Source organism: Melitaea cinxia, chromosome 4 (genome assembly GCF_905220565.1).
Source record: "Melitaea cinxia chromosome 4, ilMelCinx1.1, whole genome shotgun sequence".
In the NCBI taxonomy this organism is placed as follows: Eukaryota; Metazoa; Arthropoda; class Insecta; order Lepidoptera; family Nymphalidae; genus Melitaea; species Melitaea cinxia.
The window spans coordinates 1,014,199-1,032,937 of NC_059397.1; positions in this window are offsets into that span (position 1 = coordinate 1,014,199).

The window sequence follows — 18,739 nt, forward strand, 5'->3', positions numbered from 1 at the left end:
CAGCAATGCTTAAAACGATGACTCAGTATTTTTAATATTTGTGTAACAAATATAAAAATAATGACTTATTTAAAAATATTATAATTCTCTCTTCACGTCATCAGTATGTACTTACATTATTATACAATATTATAATAATTTCTATAAAATATGTTTTCAATTTTTTTTTTTTTTGACATAATGATTTACATGTAAAACGTGGTCACAATAGTGACGAAACACCGAGAACTCAGAACGCCCGTCAATATTTTTTTTACACACACAGTCGTCTGTTACTACGGTAAGCAACTTAATGATTGTGTTATGGGCTTATGGGTAACATACGACTGTTACAGCAAATTTTTTTTTGACAAATTAACTGAAATAATACACACACAACCCGCGGAGCAGAAAGCAGGGCCACTACAAACTGCGTCAACGGGCTAGTCAAACAACAACATACTTGTTAAATATCCCATTTTAAATGCAATTTATATACAAACTAGCGACCCGCCCCGGCTTCACACGGGTGCAATGCTGATACTAAATATACTACAGAATTTCTTTATTTATAGTGTGAAGCTAGCTTATAGCATGGTTATTACATAGATCAAGTAAAAAAAGGTAGATAACGCACCTAGAATAGAAAACTGAAGCCACTTTTTTAAAGATGTGTGAGTGAGTGAAGTGTTGACACGTTTTAAAAAAAGTCCCTAAAATTTTTATTAAACAATTAATTTAATATAGGTAAAATGGGTATGTGAAAATAAAAACCTGTTTATAGTTTTAAATAAATTTACTAAAAATAAAACAAAAAATCGGTAGAAAAATATATTCGTAAGATAATCGTATGAATGGACACTTCCTTTCCCCTCTGTTTATCTCTTTTCAGTTTGCAGTCGGTTTTTTTTAACTATTTTTCTTAAACCTAGAATCCTTTATGTTGTATAAGTTTTTTAAATTTTTGTCACTTAGAACTCAGAGTCATCGTCATTGTTTGCATTTTACTAATATGATGTAGTCTTATGTTCAAATATTTTTCAATCACTAATCGTATTAAATTGACTTTGTGCGCATGGCCAGCATAATCGTGGTCATTTTCTCAGTCTTACAGCCGCTACCCATTCACCTCTTATTAAAATATTCGTTGGAAACCTAAAACCATGAAATTTGATAGTAAAATATGGGTACCTAGTATCCCCAGGGTTGGACGGGGTCTTCCCGGCACTTCTAAAGTGGGGAAGTAACCGACTGATCCAGAGGCTTACCACTGTTTTGGCGGCCTGTTTAGCTCACAGCTACGTGCCGAGGCAGTGGAGGGAGGTAAAGGTAATCTTTATCCCCAAACCGGGAAAAAGTGACTACTCTGAACCCAAATCCCACAGACCTATAAGTCTTACATCTTTTCTGCTGAAGACTCTGGAAAGGCTGTGCGAACGGGATCTGAGAGAAAACGCCCTAGCTACAGTACGCCTACATCCAAACCAACACGCGTACAGCCAAGGTAAATCAACAGAGTCAGCTCTACATGCAGTGGTCAGTAAAATAGAAGAGGCCATTGAAAACAAAGCTATGTGTCTTGGCACCTTCATCGACATAGAAGGAGCCTTTGACAAGACTAACTTCAACAGCATCTCGTCGGCCCTAGTTAAGCACGGGGTACACCCGATGATGATTGACTGGATAGGTAACATGCTCAGAAAAAGAGTCATCAAACTTACATCAACTGAGGCACAACATGCACTGGTAGCCAGAGGATGTCCACAAGGAGGGGTGCTTTCCCCACTACTGTGGAACCTAGTGGTAAACGACCTTATAACCAGACTGAACCAGCACAACTACTTCACGATCGGGTACGCTGATGATATCGCTATTCTAATCAGCGGCAGTGTCAGCAGTACCGTGTGCAATGTCACACAGCAGGCGCTACGAATTGTGGAGAGATGGTGCATAGATAACGAACTCACCGTCAATCCTGGAGAGACGGAACAGGTAATGTTCACTAACAAACGGCAATTGGGGAGCTACAAACCCCCTAGACTGTTCGGTACGGAGCTACAGTTCAGCTCGGAGGTAAAGTATCTAGAAATTATTCTAGATAGCAAACTGAACTGAAGCAAGCATCTCAACAGCAAAATTGACAAGGCTACAATAGCCTTCTGGCAGTGCCGTAGAATGATAGGTAAGAAATGGGGTCTATCCCCAAAAGTCACTCTGTGGCTGTACCAGTCCGTCATCAGGCCAATTATCAGCTACGGTGCTGTGGTTTGGTGGCCGAGAACCAGACTAATCACCGGTGAAGCAAAATTACAACGACTTCAAAGGCTGGCTTGCATGGCGACTACGGGCTGCATGAGGACTACTCCGACAGCCGCCCTGGAAGCCCTACTGAACCTGCCGCCGCTGCACTTGTTTATCCAACAGGAGGCGGGAGCGGCTGCGGTAAGACTCAGGAAGCTAAACCTTTGGAGGAACGTAAAGGTAGCACATACAGGAATACTTGGCGAACTGGCAAACAGGGAACCGCTCGTCGAAGCGGTTACCGACAGGATACCCAAACAGTACGTATTCGACAAAAAATACAGAATACAATTACACGAAGACCCAGGTGAAGGCCTCAACCCTAGAGAGTTAAGAATCTTCACAGACGGGTCGAAAACATCAACAGGTACAGGTTCTGGGGTCTACTCAGAAGACCTGAATATCCACATCTCATCGCCATTAGGAATCCACAACACCGTCTTCCAGGCGGAATGTATGGGAATCATAATGGCAGCAACAGCGATCAAGTCTAGAGAGGTACAGGGTTTTCCAATCCGTATACTTTCCTATAGCAGATCGGTCCTGCAAGCCCTACAGAGCGACATTATGACATCAGGGCTAATATACGAGTGCCATCGAGCTCTGACGAAGGTAAGTGAAACAAACACCATTACCCTTCAATGGATAAAGGGACACAGTGGATCGCGAGGCAATGACGCGGCCGACCGACTGGCGAGGAATGGATCGGAGATGAGGGTCCACGGACCCGAACCCATTCTGCCTCTGCCATTCGGATGGCTGCGCAGCCAGCTGCGACACAACACCAAGGTAATGCACCAAGAATATTGGACAAACCTAACTACCTGCAGGCAGACCAAGGAAGCTCTTCCGACGATCAACCCAGGATTGTCCCGCAAACTTCGCGGTTATGGAAGAGCCCAGCTCCGACTACTGGTCGGGGCGCTTACGGGACATGACTTGCTTAACAAGCACTTACACAATCTAGGTGTTACAGACAGCCCCCTGTGCAGAGCGTGCCTGGAGGCAGAGGAAACGGCCTCACATATCCTGCTGGAATGCGGTGGTGTGGCGAACTACAGGGCACTACACCTTGGGACACCGAGGTTGCTCCAGGAAGTCGTCGGCAACGTGAAGGGTCTGCTAGGCTTCCTCAAGGAGCTTGGCTGGCACGAATAGTGCCCACCAGCCGATCACGCAAAAAAGGCGCATCAAGACGTCGAGTTGCGGAAAATAGCCCGTGTACAACATACATACAACATACATACATGGGTACCTAGTTTACTCAAAAATTGTAAAAAGTTAAAACATAAAACAAACGAGTTAATAATTCATAAATATATTTTGATTTTTTTATTTTCAATTTATGTAACATAAAATAACACGAGAAAAAAAACAATAACTATGTCTACTTTTTACTTAATTATTTTTCTGATTGCGTACAATTTACTTACCCACATTTTGGGGTATTGAAAAAAAGAACTACTGGCAACACTCCCGTGGTACGTCATTTCGTGACATTGAAATTATAAGTTCCGAATAACCTCAATATTATTTTGGAATAACAATAAATTTAAAGTTTTATATGTACTTACGTGTGAAACGATATTCCTTCAGATTTTTTGTTTACTTTGGTATTGTTTTTGCACCATTTAATCACACAAGCCGGCATTTTATAAGCAAAGTTACTATATGAAGCCTCGTGACATACTAACGAAAATGAGCGTAGTTTGATGCATATGTGTGCGTGAGCGCGTGTATTTACTTGAAGGAGCCGAGTTTTGTGGCTTCACTAACAACAAAGGCCGCGCATTATCTACTTTTTTTAATATATCTATGGGTTATTAACATAATAACAACAACATTCAAATATGCGTCGTTAGATTACGCGTTGTTACAGAATGCGTTGAAGAAATAAAGGTTCACTGCTCGTTCCCCGTAGGTGATAGCGTGATAATAGTAGCCTATATGTTGACCCGACTTCTTAATAATATTCGTGCCAAATTTAAAGTAAATCCATGCGGTACTTTTTGAGTTTATCCCGGACATACATACAGACAAACAAACAAAAATTCTAAAAACCATATTTTTGGCTTCGGTATCGATTGTAGATCACACCCCAAGTATTCTTTTAAAAAAATATTCAATGTACAGTTTTGACTTTCCTACCATTTTATTATATGTAAATATATAATACATAGAACATTGCACCCCGTCCCCTTCTCGAAACGAAATAAATTTTTCTATCTCCAATAGAGATGGTTCGTTTGTCGTCTCAGAGACAAAGCCGCTTTGCTTGTCTCAACCAACGATAAATCCATTGGTGTCCGGTGCAGCTTATACCTTTAAGAAGCAAACAAAAATTGCTTTTAAATAAATAACATATAAATCACGCTACTTATGTGTTATAAGTTCTATATTTGTATGGGATTTAAATACAAAATTGTATGTTTTTACATTTATGGTATTTATTATTGATATATGTATTATATGTATGATGTGTTTTAGACTAATAAGTATTTCTAGTAACTTCAGTACCCCCAATACCCGTGCTTATCATTTAATTGTATAATAATTGTGTTTGCCCTCAAACGAAAAAAACGACTTCAATTACATCGATAGTTAATATTTTCGAGGGTTTCCCTCGATTTCCTGGAAATCCATCACCAGATCCTGGTTTCCTTATCATGGTAACACACTTAGGATATCTTCTTTCCAACAATTTTTTTTAATCAAAATCGGTTCATAAGCGACAAAGTTATCCCCGAACATACATATATACGGTCGAATTGAGTACCTTCTCCTTTTTTTTCGGTTAAAAATGCGTCGATTTAAATGAAAGGTAGAAATGATATGTATGACTATATTATACCTTAGCTTGAACTTTGGGAAAAACTACATAAGATGTGAAAACACAGAATAAAAAAATACAGGTCTTAGAAGACAAAGAACGTGTAAATTAGTACATTAAATATAGAAACAACCAGATTAAAAAAAAAAATTACAAACATCTTCAGTCAATAGTAAAAAATCCATCGAATAATTCTATTACTTTCGTGTGATCAAAAATAATGTTAAATTATTATTATGCAGTAGGGTGCGATCAATACAAGGGCAATGTCTGAAGGGACTAAGCACCCGTCAATACGGAGTTGAATTATGTGTGTAAGTTTACTTCCAAACTAAAATGCAAATAATCAATAATATTAAGAAAAAATAATGTAATAAAATATTTAAATAGTGTTTTAAGTCTTTAAAATATATAATTTTGAGTTTCGTTAGATAAAGAAATGTTTAATTTTATGTATTTTTTTTTATTATAAAAGTTTTGTTATTTTTTCTTGAAAAAAATTGATTTTTAAAATCGCGTAAAAATAAATGAAGATTTTTTCGAATATGATATATTAGTTTGAGACATGTTTTTTTTATTTTAAGAATTTTTATTGCTTTATATACGTACATTTCTGTAGACTAAGGGTCTGTTTCACCAGTTGCGAATAACGCTGTTTGACGGATGGTACGAATTTGCAAGGTCGAATACCTTTAAATAAATTTTAATATAAACGTAATTTTAAGTCATTTTAAGTTCATATAGAAAATAAACAATAATAATAAATATAACACACACACACACACACACATATATATATATATATATATCTTAATATATATAAATCTCGTGTCACAATGTTTGTCCTCAACGGACTCCTAAACTACTTAACCAATTTTAATCAAATTTGAACACCGTGTGCAGTTTGATCCAACTTAAAAGATAGGCTATATTTTATTTTGATATATTATGTTATTATTCAGAAAAGAATAAGGTGATACGAAGTTCGCCAGGTCAGCTAGTATATATATATATATATACACCAAGACTCAGGCGGAAATCGAACCCGCTACCCTCTTTTAGTTTTTTGCTCACAGTTTGTAGCGGGCAAGGACACTACAAACTGTGCCAACGGGCTAGTCATCATCAGAAAAACAGATTAACTTCAAATTATAAATTTATCTAAAAATAATTACGAAACAAACCAAATAGGTAAAAACTCTGAGAATTTAGTACGCTTTAAAATCACCGCGTTAAATTGTGTAACCGCACGTCCCGGGCTGGACGAGATTGTTGTTTTTTGCAACACGCGTGTTGTAAATCCATTGCGCTAACGCAACGCAACGCATCGCAAATCGTGTTCAATGTCCCGTCACTAACGTTGCGACTAACGTATTTGTCGTTGCCCGAAATGGATAGTGCCCTCTCGTTAATTAAGGTTTCCATCTACGAAGTGTAGCGCTACATCCATAGACATAGGGCCTGTTACACTGGTCTTAGATACGTTTTATCCTGCACATAAGTTACGAATAGATTTTAACAGCAATAGGTAAAACAGAACGCTAGGATCTGTTTCGCCTCAAGTAACTACATTTTTTTATTTATATCACTAGATCGGCAAACAAGCGTACGGCTCACTTGATGGTAAGCGATGGGTAGCATATAGACGCCTGCAACACCAGAAGCATCGCAAGCGCGTTGCCGACCCTATCCCCAATTCCCCCAAGAGCTCTGGTCACCTTACTCACCAACATTAGCACAACACTGTCTAAGAGCAGCATTATTTAGCTATGACCTTCTGTAAGGTCAAGGTACTACTCGGGCTGCTCCATATTATAAGCAGGAAATTTCTTTCTGTACCCTACCTCAGTTTTACAATCGCGAATAGAAATATGCCACAAATATCATAGAATTCCATGATGAAAGAGAATAATATTATATCAAAAGCTTTTATCCGTTAGATACCATAATCTTTTGAAATGTGTAATTGGCCCACAATGTTGTAAATAGTTTTGTTGTTGTTTTTGCATTTTTGTAACCATTATGTATTCACAACAAACAATCGTATGAAAACAAATAAAGTAAACTAAGTTATCTTAATATGTAATATATTGTTATATTCAAAAAGTTTGATTAAAGAAATATGGTTTATTATTTCTATACATACTTCAGCTGAAATAACTTCTTATCGAATTAATACAAATTACTTAAAAATCGACTATTTCTATTGTGTTTGGTTCTACATGGCCATATGTAGTTAGAAACATTTATTAGTTTAAGCCTTAATTATCAGTACATTAGGCTATATTTTTAAAATCGTTACCATGCACCATTTCGTCACATATAGGTTCACGAGTTACTTATTTATTTTATTGTGAATAATTTATAGTTACAAAATTGCTTCTTTAGATTAATGTTAAGGTTTCTAAGTTACTCAAAATCCACAATAATTACCATAAAATTATACAGTTGACGATGATGAGTATTAGGTTCCATATTTGAGTATACAAGCTAAATTAAGTTAGAAAATTTACTAAATCTATCGGGTTTGCTGCATTATGCATCCAGAAGTATCAACCATTATTCGCTTATACAGCTTTGAACTTCTAGACTTCATGCAAACAGAACATTGTAAATAGCAGTAACACAAAATACAGTATAAATTTAATTTCTTAAAAGTCATATCTGTAAACAAAGTCGAAGAAGTCACAAAACATTTATCTTCTGCCACCTGTTTAGCATCTAGAGTCGGGAGAGCATGAGTCAGGCGATAAATAAGGGTAGCAAAACTTATTATAATTATAGCGGGGTGTCCGTTCACTCGCGCTTTCATTATACCCTCATAGCGTGTTCATTGTATCACGATATCAGGTGGTACTTTTATTATATTTGACTATCAAAAATCAGAATCTAATTGAAGCGGGAGAAAATTCATAGATACTAGTTTTAAAATGTCTTTTTTATTCTATATGACTAGTTGAGCTTCGTGGTTTTCGTAGCCTAATTTTCGACCCCTCGGAAAATTTGGGATAAAGAGTAGTTTATCTCTTATTTTGGATCTCTGAAGATTTGCATATTGAGTTACGATATTATCAGATCAGTAGTTTTATGTGCAAGAGTTACATACATCTATCCATCCGTCCATCCATTCGTTCCTCCATCCTAAGAAACTCGAGTTTATAATTGTAATAGGATCAAAATCGATAATGAATTAAAATAATCAAAATTTCTTTTTATACACAGAAAAAAAAAATCCACGTCGCAAGTCACGCCATCGATATCATCAACGGTATCACTATTCTTCATTTGAGCGCAGTTAGAAGTGATACTCGCTAAAATTCCTTCTTATAATGCTACTAGCAATGGAAACAGATCCGTCGGCACAGTATTCGCACGTGCCCCTAACGACTCGAACTGTTTGATTTAAAGACGCAACAATTGTGTTTACGAGCGACTCCTATACCTCGCGTTACGAGATAAAACTTGTCCCATTCTTAATGGGTCTTTGTTTATTGAACATTCGATTACTTGATTAGATTCTGATTCATTGATTTGTAGACTACCTCTTTGTACTTAATTTGTGACTGTTATTTATTTCTTTTATTTGTTGTTTAATGAAACAAATTAGTGTGAATAATCATTTCATGGTGCTTGTTACTAGGAAATAGTACGTTTATTTATTTATATAAATTAAATATAAATTACTATATACTATTACAATACTAGAACCAAATGAACATTTTCTATAACTACTAACATTATCTATTAAATATTGTTAATAATGCGTTTAAGTGACTATATTATATTTCAATAAATTATATTCCAGTATATTTTGTTATTTAAGTTCTTGTAATAAGGATCAAAATAGACTGTTGACATTGTTGTTGTAAGAATTAATAAAAATTAAACGACCAAGATTTGAACCCTGGGTAACGCCTGAGTTCGAAATAAACTGAATGGAGTGATATTCATCTATCATGACATATATTCGTTTTATTAATTTCAAGGAAATTTCTATTCCATTCGAATAAATATACAAAGATAATAAAAATTCTTGTTGAGAACTAAATTGTACAAAAGATGGTATGTATTTATTATTCTTCTTGTTTTTCTCTATGGTATTCATGTATATAACCATGCGTATAGGTGTCTGTATATGTACATTTTCCAGAGAGAATTTTTATAAATTACGAGCAAAAATATATTCGTCTTATAATGAAACGTTATAAATAATTTAAAACTTCCAAACAAAATTCATAGGCGCGAAAATGCGTTTCGAGAAATGTATTTTTAACCGACTTCCAAAAAAGGAGGAGGTTCTCAATTCGACTGTATTTTTTTTTTTTTTTTTTTTTTTTTTTTTATGTATGTTACATCAGAACTTTTGACCAGGTAGACCGATTTCGACAAATTTTGTTTTAATCGAAAGGTGGTGTGTGCCGATTGGTCCCATTTAAATTTATTTGAGATCTAACAACTACTTTTCGAATTATATCTAATAATGCGTTTTTACTTGACGCTTTTTTCGTCGACCTACGTTGTATTATACCACATAACTTTCTACTGGGTGTACCGATTTTGATAATTCTTTTTTTGTTGGAAAGGGGATAAGGATTGATAAGGGGAAGTTTGGTACCATGATAAGGAAACCAGGATCTGATGATGGGATCCCAGAGAAATCGAGAGAAACTCTTGAAAATCCGCAATAACTTTTTACTGGGTGTATCGATTTTGATAATTTTTACTTTAATCGAAAGCTGATGTTTATCATGTGGTCACATATAAATTTTATCGAGATCTGATAACTACTTTTTGATTAATCTTTGATAATGCGTATTTACTTGACATTATTTTCGTCACCTTACGTTGTATTATACCTCATAACTTTTTACTGGGTGCACCGATTTTGACGTTTCTTATATAAATTAAAAGCTACTATTCGTCACGTGGTCCCATTCAAATTTAATTGAGATTTGATTAGTAATTTGTGAGTTATATCTAATATTGCGTATTTACTTGACGGTTTTTTCGTCACCCTACGTTGTATTATACGTTATATCTTTTTACTGGGTGCACTGATTTTGATCTTTTTTGTATAAATCAAAAGCTAATACTTGTCATGTCGTCCGTTTTAAATATGATTGAGATATAATGAGCAATTTTTGAGTAATCTTTGATGACACGTATTTACATGACGATGTTAAGACGACTGTGGTCATGTTCAATACTTTGCCACAACGCCATCTATCAAAATGTAATGAAATTACTTCGTTCACTATCGATCAAATTACAATATTCCACTAGAGTAGAGAGTAGCAGTTTATTCGTTATAAATATATTTGAGCTTTTAATTTTTGAGTTATCGCTAATACTGGGTATTTACTTGGCTATTTTACGTCGACCAGCGTTATATTAACCTCATTACTATTTTACTGGGTGGACCGATATCGATGATTCTTTTTTTAATCGATAGGTGGTGCTTGTCATGTGGTCCCATTTAAATATAATTGAGATTTGAGTCGAACTTTTTGAGCTATATCTGATATGGCGTATTTACTTGACTGTTTTTGGAGTTTTCTCCTTAAGAATCGATTTTCATTTAAGGCCCCGGAATGAAAAAATTGAACAGTAAAATCTACTGAACGAATGACCTTGTTAGAGATGGCGTTCAGACGTTTTCTATTAACGCAATTAGGTTCCGATAGATGGCGTTATTGCATTCATTTATTTACAATTTGATATAGTAATAATATATTTCTTAGACTAGTAAGCCTTTTTGTGCCTATTTAGACAGTTGATCTGAAGGGGTAAACTCCAGTCGTGCATCGGAGCTGTGTGAAAACATGAACATTACATATTTTTAATAAAAAAGACATAAACCGTAATTCAATATAAATCCGCTTCAACTAAAAAACCCGCCGTAATAAGCGATGTCAGCGCTTCGCGCGAATCGACGACGGGCCTTTTATGAAATTTCTGCCTACAATCGCTAACAAAATGTTAGAAGTAACAGTAGAACATTATATAATTCTACAATTTTAGAATGTCGCGTTATATGGAATACGAACAAAGTATTACTATTTTTTCGTCGATCTACGTTGTATTACTCTTCGATGTAATTGAAGTCGGTTTTTTTTTCGTTTGCGAGCAAACACAATTATTTTTCCGTTAACATTAAGGCCATTAAAAGTTAAACTTAGTGAAAAATAAGGAAATAAGGCGCCTTAATAAACCAGTGTTTAACAAACAATTGAAAAACGCAATACCTCTCGAGATATTCCAATAAAATATGTATTAAGACCGCGGACACCGAGATTAGCAGCCAAAGGAAATATCGTATATTAGAGGTAGGCTTTACGACCTGTGAAAGCGATGCTGTAAACTTTACGAGGATAATTATACTTGACTGGGGTGTTAGAAATTACTTTAAAAATATTTATGTAGGTGTTGTTTTAAAGCTTTTATAAGACTTTGTTGAATTTTGGTTTAGAGAATAACTTTTTCTCATAAATACACTTTTGTTTAATCCATACGAATATTATAAATCTGAAGAGTTTGTTTGTTTGTTTGAACGCGCTAATCTCAGGAACTACTGGTCCGATTTGAAAAATTATTTGCGTGTTAGATAGCCTATTTATTGAGAAAGGCTATAGGCTATATATCATCACGCTAAGATCAATAGGAGCGGAGCACTAATGAAGTATGTTTCAAAATCGGGTTTTTTTTTCAAGTAACTATTCTACGCGGATGACGTCGCGTGCAGTATCTAGTGTAGAATATAAATCATTCATATTTTATTATATATTTATTTACTTTCTATTTTTTCAAATACTGAAAATAGAACTTTAAAATTTATGTTCAAAAGTACCATTTAATCTAGTCAACCATACAATAACTAAAACTATATTTCTCACAGGCTTAGTCTCGCTTCCAGTGATTGCCGAGCTCATCTCTAGGTGTGCGGGAAGCAAAGAATTTAATCTACAATGAAAGAAGTCGGAGGTTCTTTGTGCGTGTCACCTACCGACGACCCTCGGAACGTAGTGTGATCTTTTACAAGCAGTGAGGAAGATATAGGCTTCGTTTGATGTGACATTTGTGATTTACTTATTTTAATAGTTTATATTTTAAAATCGTTTTTATTGACTTCGGTTAAAGAAAGTCTTTACTATTAATTTTGTTAAAAGTCATGCCTATGATAAACTAACTTTTTTATAAGGGAAACAATTTATTACTTTATCAAGACAATGTCATATCATATGAATAAAAGTACCCTATACTAATTATTATACAATCTAAAATCATAGTACAAGAATCGCCTTATTCAAATTAAACAGCTGATGCTGAAGAAAAAAAAAAAAAGACAAAACTAATTTTTTCCATCCAAGTCTGTTAAAAATGTCATATCCAATTTTTTTTTAACGATCCAAGGCATCTTTCCTTACAATTCAATATCATCCCTTTGTTGCCGGTTTTCGCTTTAATAAATGCGACGGATCCCAATTTTGGTTCAAATAATATTGCCACCTCAAAGCTCAACGCCTCATCTTCTCCGTTGGGTATTTAGACTCATTGAGGTTTCAAAATGGTTTTTTTTACAAAAAGGTTCATTTTATAATTCCATTTCGTTGATCCATTTTTTCGCCCTTCAATCAAATTTTATTAGTTTGTAAGTAGATTTAAAATTATGCTACTATATTTATTTATTTTGTCGCTGAAAGCGCACACATTCACAGCTTGCAGCCCAGGCTTGTTGGTATAACAATATATTTTGTCATTAATGTATGTATGTGGAAACCCTTGTAATAGACTTTACCGTTTCTTCAATCGTTTGAGAGAACATAGAACAAAATAGACCAGCCAATAGGAGTTATCCTTAGACGAGTTGTCGACAACGACAACAATTGCGTTGCGAAGATGAGCTGAAACTTACTGCAGGACCCAAATGGTGGCTCAAGACAGGTAGCAATGGAAACTACTGGAGGAGGCCTTTGCCAAAAGGCACACTGAGTTGAGAGACATCCTATAGCCAAACGAATAAAAAAATACAGTTATAAAGATTAATCTCACCCAGTTTAATGCGCTAAATAAATAAATAAATAAATAATAAATAAATGATAAATAAATAAACAATGAATAAATAAATAATAAATAAATAAATAAATAAGACGAGTTTTAAATAATCTCGTCTCCTTCTTTCTGTGATATCAAAATTTTAAAATTTAAAAAGAAAAAATATGCCCTACAGTATCTCTCTTTTCACAGACTGTAAAAGCAATTTATCAGAGTTATGCCTTCATAATATTCTAATTAGGAAAAGTAATTTTACTTGAACAGCTTAATTAAAAATATCGCGTTCTCTCGATCGTTTTCCTAAATATTTTTGTTTAGCTCTCAATGACTTATTAAATTCTTGTTCGCTTCGACGGAATTACAGCTAAGATGTACGAATAATTTGACTATTAAAACATTATCAGTTGCTTATTTTTTTCGTACTAAAAATTCATACGATTTAACTTCCTTTAATTTTCTTACTTTACAGATTAATCCATAACTATGACTCATTCACTTTTTTAAGTGAAACTTCTTTGGAATTGTTGTGATTTGATTCTCGACGAAACTAAAATGCGTTACGATAAAGAAACACCTAAATGTATAGGAGAGAATAATAAATTACTGCTCAAAACGCCTAAGTGAGACGTTTTGTGTGGCGCTTACGACCGAATCACGAGACCGCGTAGATAGAACAAATCGCACCGGCCTATCGTTCTACGATTTTTCAGAAGTTTCACGTCTACCATGTGTCAATTACATTCACACACTTTTGTGTTATCTGGGGGCACGGTAGTGCCCCCGCCAAGACGAGCCAAAAAAAAAAAAAAAAAAAACGAAAAGCACTACCTATCTTTTCTCGAAGTGCTTCGTCGTTTTTTTGAACCCCCATAACTTGGGTTTGGATTATACTAGATAAACAAAATTCTCGGAATATAATGTCAATAGTAAACTTATTAAACATATAAAGTTTCAATTACATAGTTCTTATACGTTAGATTTTATTGATACCTAAAAAACCCCGATTTCGTCACTCACTGATGATCATCAAAATTCTTAGAGTACTTCCTGAAGTCCCAGAAAGCTGAAATTTGGTATGTAAGCTAGTATTAGTACACAAACAAGAAAAAAATTCTAAAACTTGGAACTTTTACCCCCCAACCCCTTAAACTAGGGGATGGAAGTTTGTATGAGACTTCCGCAAATTTTGATGCTAGAGGTCTGAAAATTGATATACGGACTCCTAGTTACGGACGTTACTACCGGCTGCCGATGTTGTAGATGACGACTTTCCTGTCTCATTTATATATATATATATATTTTCTCTTTTTATTTTTATTTGTATTATATGTACGAGTATATCAATTATTCTTCTTCTTTTTATTTTTTCTTTAATAGAACTATTGTATAACAGAAAAGTAATAAACAGTGAATAAATTTTTCACCTTACGCCCTCGTGAAGGTAGCGAAACGGCCAAGCCACATATTTTGACTAAGGTGTAGAGTTTGTGAAGTTAGGGCTTGTAGAGTTAGGACGTGTAGAGTTAGAAGCTTGGCTCTACATGAGATCTGATAACTTTTTGACAGTGCGAGTTATATGATCTCGTCTTGGCAACATTTTACATGAAAATGTTTTTAGTGGGATAAATCATTGAAAATTAATTAGAAAATAATCCCGAGTGGAAAGTGTTATTATTTATGTTTTAATATTTTTGTAATTATTACTATATAATTGAAACATGTCACGTCATAACGTAATATAAACACTGGCTATAGGCACTAGCTCTTTAAAATATTATACATCTTGTGATCTAGAGTAAGTTTTGCTTTTGTTAACTGGGTTGGGTTTTATACAACTAGGCTGGTCAAAAAGCGTACGAGTCACGTGTGGTAAGCGATTACCGTAGCCTATAGACGCCTGCGACACCAGTAGCATCGCAAGCGCGTTGATCCTCCCCAGAAGCACTGTATGAAAGTAGTATTATTTAGCTGTCATCTTCTGTATGGTCGAAGTCCTTCCCCAGTCAGGCTACTCCAGATTCTAAGCAGGATATTTCCTGCCAGTTATATATAATAATAATAATAATAATAATATTTTTATTTACATGAAGATTACATTATGAGGAAAATAAGTTATAAGTAATTTTTACACAAAGTTTTACACAAAGTTTGACAACACGATTAGCGAAGGACTGGTGCTCAAAAAAGGTATAAAATACCTGTACTATAAGTCACCAGGTCCTCCCCCCCCCAAAGTTAAGAATACAGGATCATGTGCTCAACTTGTCCAAATGGAGACAAGCCTCGCAGATGAAGGTATATGTAAACTTGTTTTACCAATCTATAGTAATTGCAAATATATATACAATCTATGTGTAATTAAAAATGAATGAAGACAATTATTTTTATTTCAATAGAATTAACACAAATAAAAATGATTTTTCGTTTTTCAAGTCCAAGAAGTCTTGAAACACTTGATACAAAACCCTTTTCTCGTAGTAAACGAAATGAAACGTCTTTAATAGCATATTAAAATTCACTGTCGGAGGCGATGAAATCTGAAATTTCACTTTGATTGTTTAAACAACCTCACTCCGGGCCTTGCCTTTGTTTAATTCGGGGGGTCTCGGATTCTTATTTACGATCCTTGTTTTTGAATGAATTGTTTATTCTCTAGAACTACATTGACTACTAACTACGTCGATTTGTTGTGGACTATCTAGAAAGTATTGTACTGAAAATGTTAATTAAAATTAATTATACGATAGAAAATAATATGTTCTTTATTGTAAATCACATTAAAATAATTTATAATTACTAAGTAATTTAAGTAAAATAAAAATAAAAATAGTAATGTCACAAGTCATGTAATGTGACAGTCAGTTTTATCTTCCAGGCAACCTTTCGATAGAAGAGAATATGTGAGAATATAAAATAAGAAGAAAATAATGTAAATAAAGCACAAAATACACATCATATTATATATGAATACTAAACATTATAAAAAATAATTTATTTTATTTAGTAAAATTACTATCGCATATGGCCATAATAAAAAAATCCTTCGTCTTCAATTATAATAAGGACAAAAAAAATATGACGTTCGTAAGACACAATTTTGTACAATTTTTTTTAAGTTACTATTTATAATTTTCTTTAAGTTTTAATTACTCTTTTAACAAATGTCTTTAAATAAATGATTTAAAATTTTATAAAAAAGTCAAGCCAGAAGGGCAAAATAAAACAGATTAGCCGACCATGGCCGTCCCATGGCGTGTATTAATCGTCTCGATTAGCCCCATGGACCGAGACCAGACAGGTGAACTATGGAGAAGATTACCAGCACAATCGACCGGTTACGCTGTGATTCAGGAAAATTACTTATATCAAGAATTTGTAACAATATCGATATCACATCTATAAATAGATTATATTTTGTGGGAACTTTATTAAAAATGTATTGGTATATATGTACCTATATACTTGTATTATTATTGTATAAGCCCTGGGTTGCACAGTAAATTTGCTAACAAAACTGATAAATAGAAAAAAAAACGAGCGTGCTTTAGACTAGTAATAATTATTATTATAAAGTTACACATTCTTGACCATTATAACCCGCTAAACCTCCTGACCTCATGGGTTATAAAATCGTAGATTAAGAACATTACGAGTACTTATCTGATAAGTTTACGAAGGTTTTTAATTACCAGCTGCAGCTCAAATCATATATTTTTACAGATCATCGAGAAAACTCCAAGAACGTGCAATCTTTAATATAATTTTTTTAATAGTACATCAAGATTTTGGTCATATTACATGTAGTTCAATATTACATTTTTTTATCGCAACGTTGTAAGACTTCCCGAGGGAAGGCATAAAAATTCTATCTTCTTCAATAAAATCGACTTGATATAAACAACGCACATGTTTTTAAGATAGGAAAATATTTTATAAGTTATAAATAAATAACTGGGTTTTAATTAATTTCAAAGTAACAAAATGGATACTCAATGTGTCAATGTGTGTCTACATTATTTAAAGTTTTTTTTTTAAATGGGAATTCGATATTAATTAGAAAAATTTGAAATCAATTGATGACCACTCTTTGATTTGTCTGTTAGCAAGCGGTTAGCTTTGACTACGAACGTTACCAGCAACTGGCATAACAACACGAGTGTCTTACTCCTACTGGTTATCTTATGGATCGCAGGATAACTTACGAATTATTATATAGTTGTGACTTTCTGTAAGTACATTTTTAGTCGGGATGCTCCCGATTTTAAACAATATGCTGCTTCATTTCTAATGGTAGTTAAAACAAAAAAAAAAAAATATCGTTTGTAATTTACAATCAATAATTTTTAATATTGTTTCATAAATTAAAACTAGTTAAAAATTTTTGAAATCGTATTAGTGATATAATCTAATCCTGTTTTGGATATCGTCTTAGGATGCAAATTGAAAGTATCGTTTCAAAGATTAACAATCGCCACTTGCTACTTCTCACGGAGTTTATAAATGCAGATGGGATACAGTTTCATCTAGGCTGACGTACATTAGCGGACCTTCACACGGATAATTGGTATTTCTCATATTTCTTAATGTTCGTAAAATTTTAATATAATAATTAAGAAAAGCAAATTTTTTATTAAGATATACCTAGTTAATTTCTTGTTTCTTTACTTTTTGTCGCACGTAAAGTTATCTTTGTATCGTTGTATTATTACAATAGTAAAATTATTTTGATCAAAAATATTATTATCAAATCTTCGTAAATTTAAAAATATGTATTTTTAGTTGAGAAGTGGCAGAATGAAAATGCATCGAAAATTTTAAATCAAATTGTATTAAATCAAAATAAATGATAATAATAATTCTTTATTTGTCTTCACAAATATCAGATGAAGAAAAATACAAATTTAACTCAAACAAAAAATAACAATTAATATGTAATCAAGTTAAAATAAAATATAAATAAATGAAATCAAACAAAATGAAACCATAATAAATGAAATCGCATCAATATTAAAAACACACGAAGTAATTTCTTATTCTTTTTTAAACAATTTAATGTTAGTTTTGGAATATAAGTATGTATAGATAATTTTGTATAAAAGTCATGCTATCTGTCCGTATGTGAGGGTGTACTTACGGTATTAATTATTCATCGGATCGGGCGAATAAACCAATTTCACGCTTCTTTGCTCGCGAATCATAGCCGCCGTTGCGGCTTATATAGCCTGATGCTCGCCTTTGATTTTTGTATATTTAGTTTACACTATTTTCTTCAAAAATAAGTTAATATTATCAGTTCCATTGAAAAATTATTAAATAAAATTGTTCATTAATAAAATATTTTAGTTAACGTATTTGTACATTGTTTTCTAATGTTTACGCGAATTTCAATCATTATAAAGAAACAACTTTTTCTGGAGGACTGTCCTCCCGTGACCATGGTTGCTGTAAAGTATCTGAAACGTCGGTAATGTAAAAAACTTAATAAACCGCGATAATTCAAAGAATGCTGGCAGCATTTCCCCGTTGAATCGCTACGACGATTCTCCGGGTAAAAAATGCACCAGCCTTCTTGTCACC